Here is an 8,912-nt window from a genome sequence, read left to right on the forward strand (position 1 = left end):
TCCCTAAACCGTCTTCAGCTTGTCCAGAACTCTGCAGCGAGGCTTTCAACAGGAACCAGTAAACGGACACACATCCCTCCTCTGCTGTCTGCTTTACATTCGTTACCTGTCAAATTTTGAATTGACTTTAAAATCCTACTTTTAGTCTTTAGAACCCTGCATAGTCAAGCTCCAACGAACTTATCTGATCTTTTAACCCCGTACTCTTCGGCCTGATCCTTGAGGTCTTCCAACCAGAATCTTTTAAGCGTTCCAAAAACCCGCTTTAAGACAGGAGGAGATCTCTCCAGTCAAGCCCTTGCTCCTCGTCTTTGGAACTCCCTCCCACTGTCGTTGCGTCAGATCGACTCCATTGAGTGTTTTAAATCTCAGGTCAAGATGTTTTTATTTTTAGTTGATTTTATTCCTTGTTTTGCTACGTTTTACTGTGTTTTGTTTTATTATTATTATTATTATTATTATAGTATTTCGTTACTATTTGTGTTTTGATATGATTTTATGCTCTTTGCAAAGCACTTTGTGATTCGTTCTGGGAAAAATGCTAAATAAATAAAGTTATTCTATTCTATTCTATTCTATTCTATTCTAGAGAATTCAGAAAAAAATATTAAAAAAATTACATAAAAATGTAAGCAACAATGGAAAACCCTAATAAAAAAAACAGGACAAATGTCATGTTAGCAGAATGAAACGTCACGGATCCAGTAGCTAGCAGTCTGGAAAGATCATGGAGACAGAGTGGAGGATAGTTAGTTTTATTGTCCAGGTGGAAAATAGTGAACGGGAATGGAGATCTGTGGCTGTTGGATTGGAGCAGACTGGGAGGAGGAATCTGTGAATGATGGGAGAGTTACCAAGGAGAGGAGGAAGGAGGCGCAGGATGCAGTCCAAGCAGGTGAGCAGGGTTTTCCTTTCTTTCCTTAGTGGCGTTTAGTCCATGGATGGAGGGAGCCGGCAGCGTGGCGTGGAGGCGTGTCCTTGAGTAGAACCAGACTGAGGCTGTAGTGTGTTGGACCCAGCTTGGCACATGTGATCCTGAAGACAAGAAGGTAGGCGTGAGTACACAGAAAACTTCAGGTGGGAGAGGTAAAACTTCATGAACTTGGAGATCAGCCAGAGTACGAGGCCGAGTTCTGCACCAGAGAAGGTAAACGGATGCTGGTGGAAGCTGGATCAGGCACAGCCTAAATGGAGGTCCAATCAGGAGTGGCCACGCCCACAGTGTAGGTCACAGTAGTACTGCAGAGTAACCAGAAAGGATGAAAACAGGAACCTCAGGATGAAAAGGAGGAAAGAGAAAAAAGGGTAAAACCCGGGACAACATGACAAAAAATTATCTTGAAAGAAACAATAAAAGCCACAAACTTGACCTCATCCACAACGTGATGCGTCCAGCAGGTCACCCACATCGTTGGGATAGACTCACAAAAAAAAAAGAAACAAACAAAAAGGGCGCTTTGTTGCATGTGAGTGCAGTTATTTTTTTTAGCCAGCAGAGGGCGCTATGCGAAAATGTAATGACTTTTTCTTCTTTAAAATATTAATAACATCTCACATGTAGCTTTAAAGAATTTTAAAAAGTGTGGAGCCATCCCTGCCCTGCCAACATCAAGTTTAAAATCATAGCAGCTCAAAAGGTGTCAATGAACTCAAGACTAAAAGGAATACAATACAAATGGTAAATGAGTACAAGTGTAACACCAGCAGATTTAAATATGTAGAACAGAAATATACCAGATGTTTGCCCAAAATATATGGAAACTAAAAGAACATACTTCCACTGTGCATCCAAATGTGTACAAAAATTTTGGGAAGAAGTGAAAGCCACAATAGAGAAAAATACTTTAACATTGTGTTTTATGTCATCAAGATGAGAGAAAAGTTGGAGAAGATGTCTGCCCTTGCTCAGGAGCACATGGTGATGTCTGAAACAAACCAGAAAACCTGGTGTGATGAAGCAGCTCACACCACAGGTCAGAAAGTGTTGGTGATGCTGCCAACAGTGGAGAGCAGTTACTGGCTGAGTGGCTAGGGCTCGATTCAAAAATTGGGTCCCACCACTTCCAAAATCAGAAGAAAAACACACAGTGACCTTCATAGGGAGCATGGCTGATGAGGCAGTGGAAGAACAATATCTGCCCACTCTATCAGCCACTGCTCTAAAACTAAGCCACCTGTCTGAACAACAGCAGCTACTCCAGGTCAGAGCTCTGTGTTCACCAGTTGTGTTCAGTGAGAAACCAGGATGCACCAGTGTCAACACAAAGCTGGAAATTCCCTCAGCTTTACTTAGCAAAACTCCACCCCTCAATGACAAATCTCTCTGCTGGTTCAGCTTAGTCTGTGTTTTCTAAATAATTGGATCAAAGTTTAATTGGCATCTTTAGAAATGATGATTCCTAGGTAGGTGATGGACTCTTTCACTGGAATATTGAAATAGAGAGGATGTCACAGTGTTTGAGAGCAAATAATTCACATTTTTTATGTTTAACCCTTGTGCTATCCTAGGCACTTTAACGTTGGGAGGTGGGTCATCTAGACCCACTAGACAGTGCTCTGAACCTTTTTTCTTCAATGATTTGTGATCTTCACTGGTGTCCATGGATTACATGAAATCTTTCCACCTTTATCCACCTTTGTCATGGTAGGGTGAACACGTCACTGTAAGGGGGGGGGGTCATCTAAGACAGCACAAGGGTTAAGCAGAGTCCAGATGCAGCAGAGTAATTATTGATCAGATCAATAACTAACAGTACCTGAGAATGATCGTTTAGAAACAGTGTGGCGTCATCAGCGTGTTGGCCGATGATGAAGGGGGGGGTCTGCTATTGGGATACCTTTTAGTGGACTGAGTTTTATAGTCAGTGAGGAGCTGGCTACAGAGGAGGAAAAAATAAGGAGAAATGGGCTTCCTTGCCTGACTCCTCTTTTAAGTATCGAGGAGAGGTCCCGGCATGAAGTTTGATGGAACGGTTCCCCGGCATACATCGTTTTAACAGCTCCTCTAAAATGTGGACCAAAACCAAATTCTTCTATGAAGTATTGAGTATGAAGTTGTGTTTAAAGGCTTTGTAAAAGTCCAGAAAAGAATGAAACTTTTGTTGGGGCAACAATCAGAATAATTCATTAAATGAATCTGATATAATTTGAGATGTGTCTATTTCACATCAAGCCAGACTGAGTCTCATCTATTATATGATCCAAAACCTTTTTTATTCTTGCAGCAAAGATTAAGGCAAGTATTTTATGATCATTATTAAGCAGACAGATTGGACGCCATATGTCACTGAGGAGTAAGTCCTTTTATTAATGTAAGGTATTAATGTTATAAGGCCCTGGGATAAAGTAGGAGGAAGGAAATTGTCTAAGCTTTCCAAGAAAAGATGGAGAAGGAAAGGAGCCAGTTATTTGGAGAATGTTTTGTAGAATTCAGAGGTTAAGCCGTCTGTGCATGGAGATTTATTTCATTTCAGGTGTTCAATAGCTAGGGTGTCCAGGGTGTCCAGGGTGTCCCTTGCCTTCGCCAACAAGTGGCCGGGATAGGCTCCAGCAGCCCTGTGACCCCAAAAGGGATAAAATGGAAAAAGATGAATGTTCTATGGCTGATAGAACTTCTTGTATCAATAGTTGCTTGTCACAGGATTCCTTCAAATCAGCATCAATGACTTCAGTTTCTGTGAGAGATTCTAAGAAGAGATTGGTAGTTTCTTCACAATCTTCAGATTCATCACATTTTGTGTAGAAGTCAGAGCAATAACTAGCTATTTTTTAAAGATTATCTGTAACATTCCCATCAACATTTCCTTTTTTATTGAATTCTCCTCAGCTTTTTAAACTGATCCTAAACTGAATCCAAACACCTTGAACTGCAGCCGTAAAGGAAATTCTAAACGTCACTGGATTGTCTTGATTGATTGATGGCGCCCTTTTGTGGTGGTAAATCTATCCAATGTGTTTGTTGAGCGTCTGGCCGGAAACTCAGACGCAGATTTGATGACGTATTTTTCTCCTTTCTCTCTCTGTCAGATCAATGACAGTGTTTATTAAAACATTTAAATTTAAAAACAGAAATCCAAAACATTTTTCAGTCGAATCTCAAATGTTTGCACTTTCAGCCTCCAAAAGAAGCTGCCAACAAGGATGAAGATAACAGAGACCCCTGCCTGTCTCTGTTCTGGTGGTGGTGCCGGACGCACCCTGCCGACCTGCCAGGACCCGAGGACTGGCCTGACCCGCCACCCTTCTTAGCCGGCTGCTCGGTGGAGGCTTACGTTTCTGTTTCCGCCATGGTCGACACATTGGTGAACTCTGACGACTGGCACTTTTTGTTTTACAACTATTAGGCAAGGCAAGGCAAGGCAAGTTTATTTGTATAGCACAATTCGTACACAAAGTAATTCAAGGTGCTTCACAAAACAGAAAAGTGCATTAAAATCACAATACATCATAGAAATAATCAACATAAAATTTACTTTAAAAGAAAAGGAAGAAAAAAAAAAAAAAAAGAAAAAAAAAGATTTAAAAAGAAAGGAAGGAAAGAAAAGTGCAGATAGGACCTTTCAGTCATATACACGGCTAAACAGAAATGTTTTAAGTCTAGATTTGAACATGAACACAGAAGAGGCCTGTCTTACGACTTCAGGGAGGCTGTTCCAGATTTTAGCTGCAGAATATTGAAACGCTGATTCCCCTTGTTTAGTTCTGACTCTGGGAATCAACAGGAGGCCGGCCCCTGAGGTCCTCAGAGTACGAGATGGTTCATATGGCACTAACATGTCAGAGATGTACTTTGGTGCGTGGCCATGGAGAGACTTGTACACAAGCAGAGCTGCTTTGAAGTCTATTCTTTGAGGTACAGGGAGCCAGTGCAAAGACCTGAGCACAGGACTAATGTGATCATACTTCCTGGTTTTGGTCAGGACTCCAGCAGCAGCATTCTGGATGTACTGAAGCTGTTTTACAGCTCGTTTGGAGAGGCCGGTGAGCAGGCCGTTACAGTAGTCTAACCTACTGGAGACAAATGCATGAATAAGTATCTCCAGGTCTCGCTTTGAGATTATGTTTTTGATTTTGGCAATGTTTTTCAGGTGGTAAAATGCCGCTGATGTTACTGACTTGATATGGCTGTTAAAGTTCAGGTCAGAGTCCATGATTACCCCTAGATTTCTGACTTGATTTGAGGGTTTAAGAGACAGAGAATGAAGGTAGCTGCTGACACTTTCTCTTTGTTTCTGTGGGCCAAAAACAATAACTTCGGTCTTGTCTGAGTTTAGCTGGAGAAAGTTGTTCTGCATCCACGCGCTGATCTGTTGGAGGCAGTGGTTGAGAGAATCCACCGGCCCATATTCACCTGTTGTCAGTGACATAGATCTGAGTATCATCTGCATAGTTGTGATAAGATATGTTATTACTGCGTATTAACTGCCCTAGTGGCAGCATGTAGAGGTTGAACAGAAGGGGTCCCAGGATCGATCCCTGGGGCACACCACAATTCAAGCCCATGTAGTCTGAGACACAACTCCCAATTTCAACAAAATATTTCCTGTCTTCTAGATAAGACTTGAGCCAACTTAGGGCAGATCCAGAGATGCCAACCCAGTCTTGGAGTCTGTGCAAAAGGATCCCATGATCAACAGTATCAAAGGCAGCGCTCAGGTCTAGCAGGATTAAGACAGAGACTTTTCCATCATCAGTGTTCAGGCGGATGTCATTGGTTACCTTGATAAGAGCAGTTTCTGTGCTATGATGGGGTCTAAAACCTGACTGGAAAACATCAAACGAATTGTTTAATAAGAGAAAATCAGTGAGCTGTTGGTAGACAACTTTTTCAAGGACTTTTCCTAAAAATGGCAGATTAGAGATAGGTCTGTAATTATTCAGTACAGTGGGATCAAGACCGCTCTTTTTCAGGAGGGGTTTAATGACTGCAGTTTTTAAGGCCTCTGGAAATATTCCAGATTGAAGAGACATGTTAACTATTTGAGTAATTGATGGCAACACACTGTTCAAGACAGACTTTAGAAATCTAGTGGGTAACACATCAAGGCAGCATGTAGACGAGCTCAGACGGGTGATGGTCTCTTGGACAGTTTGGTCAGTGACAGGTATAAAGTGAGTCAGCTTAGAGTGAGTAGGTGGCCGTTCGATAGTTATATGTGTTGTGGAGTTGATGGCTTTTTTAATGCCCTGAACCTTGTCATTGAAAAATACAGCAAACTCATTACATTTAGGTGTACAAACCAATTCTATTGGTAGCTGGGTTGGAGGGTTAGTTAATCTGTTAACTGTTGTGAACAGGATACGAGAGTTGCTGCTGCAACTTCCAATTATTTCAGAGAAGTACCTTTCCCTTGTTCTGCATAAGATCTGGTTATAAGCGTACAACTCCGCCTTATATATTCCATAATGAACCTGGAGTTTTGACTTGCGCCACTTTCGCTCGGCTCTGCGGCACTGTTGTTTCTGTGCCCTGACTAGATCATCATTCCTCCAGGGAGCTTTCTGTCTATGTTTTCTCAATTGAACTTTCATAGGGGCAATGGCATCCAGAACATTCAAGATGCTAGAAGTAACAGAATTCAGCATTTCATCAACATTGGCACCAGAGGTGTTTTCAGGGTTTATCATTTCTACAAACTGTGCCCTAGTGCTCTCATTTATTTGTCTCCTTTGGACAACTGCAGGGCCAGGCGGTGGTTTGGGAGTAACAGACAGGTCAAAGAATACACAGAAATGATCAGAGAGGGCGACATCAACCACACTGACCTTGTAAATATTAACCCCCTTTGTGATGAGCAGGTCCAGAGTGTGCCCTCTGCTGTGGGTGGGGCAACTCACATGCTGAATTAGATCAAAGGTTTCAAGGACAGCATTGAGCTCTTTTGCATTTCTGTCATTGACATTATCAACATGAACATTAAAATCACCTGTAATGACTAGACCATCAAAGTCTGTGCACACAACTGAGAGCATTTCAGTGAAATCATCAATAAAACTTTGGCTGTGCTGAGGAGGTTTGTACATAACTATGCAGAGTAAGGGAGGAGTTTGTTTTAGCTCAATCTTAAAGGACACATACTCAAATGATGAAAACACACCAAATGATAGTCTGCGGGTTGCAATATTATCTCTAAACAGTGCAGAAACGCCTCCACCCTTTTTATTTTCTCGTATTTCCGATTCATGTTTGTAGTTGGGGGGAGTTGATTCGACTAGAACTATGTTTCCTGTGTTTTTGTCAAGCCATGTTTCAGTTAAAAACATAAAATCAAGATTAAAAGAAGAGATAAGATTATTGATTAAAAATGATTTGTTGCATAAAGATCTGACATTGAGTGCAGCAAGTTTGAGATTAGTTTCCTTGGGACTGGTCAAAACCTTCTTGCAAGGGATGTGAACTAGATTTCTTTGATTGGACAGTCTAACTGCCCTTTTTTGCATTCTACGTGGTGCAACTACAGGTATAGCACCAGAAGGAAGCTGTTCATCACAGGGCCCCAGTTTGACATAACCTTTCCTAGGACACTGGGGGCCCGTTTCATCCTAGCTCCGGGGAATAGTACGTCTAGAGGCGCGCAGGAGAGGTTGAGTTGAGGGTAGTTTGGGTGATGGACCAGGAGGAGTGGGAGCTGGACGGGATTTGGGTGAACGACGGAGGGGGCGTGCTGGAGGGGGTTTGGATGAAGGCCGTGTTGGAGGGACTTTGGGTGAAGGATGAGGAGGGGGCGCTGGAGGGGTAGGAGAGCTCCTGTGTGGTGTGAGGCTCACAGGTGTTAGGGGAGCCATCTTAATTCCTGACTTGATGAGGCTATCAAAATGGCTAGGTAGGGCCATGGGTGAAAGTGGGGGGGACGAAAAGGAAAGTGAGTCTTCACTGGGAGTAGATGTAGCAGGGGGCGCCCACAGCTGGTCAGACGGTGGAATTTCTGGGGCCAAATCTGGTGGTTGTTGTGGTTCTGCAGCTGGGTCCTTAGCTGGCGGTAGTTGCTGTGGTGCTGGTGCAGGTGAGTCCTTAGATGGAGGTGGTTGCTGTAATGCTGGTGGAGCTGAGTCCTTAGGTGGAGGTGGTTGTGGTGCTGGTGCTGCCGGATCCAAGTCATTGACCGGTGTTGGTGGAGGTAGTTGTTACACCCCTTTGACTTGGAACCACCTGCCTCCTCACCTCTGCATTTCAGGTCCTTCATCCCCCCAGCAAACGTGACAGATGTAGAAACTTCAAGATCAAACTGATAAGAAGCACAAAGAAAAGTTTCTGTGTTTCGGTGTGTGGCTCTAAACTTTGGAACGGGTTCAGTACTGAGCTCAAACAATGTTCAGATATCCAAATATTAAAGAAAATGTAGAAAAAAACTCTGATTTCAGGATATGAAGATAAGAGGAATTAAGGATCAACAGCTGATTGAATAATTCCATATACATGCGTGTAAAATGTGTAACTATAGATTTTCTTTATTGATCTGCAATGTGTAGCAATAATTACTGGTTTAATGTGATCATGTGTTCTAATGATAATCAATGATTATTACATAACGGTTACTGTTTACTTAAAATCATGAATGAATGTTTCCTGAAGATAATCAATCATTAGACACTGGATTTAGTAACTTGAAAAGAACCTTTTGGATCAGAACCGGATTAAAAAACTGTAAAGCTGTCAAATGAATGAACTCAGTAGGGGGGGGGGGGGGGGGGGTTGTATAAACTCACTTCTTCCAGATCCTTTTCAAGCAACAAATCAAGCTTGACTTTAGTTAATGATCACGGTATTTAATTAATCAAATGTGATTAAAGTGTCTTTGTTTTTCATCAATGCATTTCACCATTTCTTCAATGCGTTTTTATTGTATTGACTACAATTAATGCTTGAAATGTATCAACCAACCAGTCAAATTAATCAATAGAGAGGCCAGAGC

At 42.1% G+C, this 8,912-nt stretch overlaps 1 protein-coding gene across 1 annotated transcript in view; it reads left to right on the top strand.

The window, feature by feature from the left end:
- The window catches only part of LOC101157114 (uncharacterized protein YMR317W-like), a 178,039-nt gene that overhangs the window by 38,941 nt on the left and 130,186 nt on the right, over positions 1–8,912 (top strand). The window lies entirely within an intron of this gene.

This window comes from Oryzias latipes, chromosome 3, assembly GCF_002234675.1.
Source record: "Oryzias latipes chromosome 3, ASM223467v1".
Taxonomy (NCBI): Eukaryota; Metazoa; Chordata; class Actinopteri; order Beloniformes; family Adrianichthyidae; genus Oryzias; species Oryzias latipes.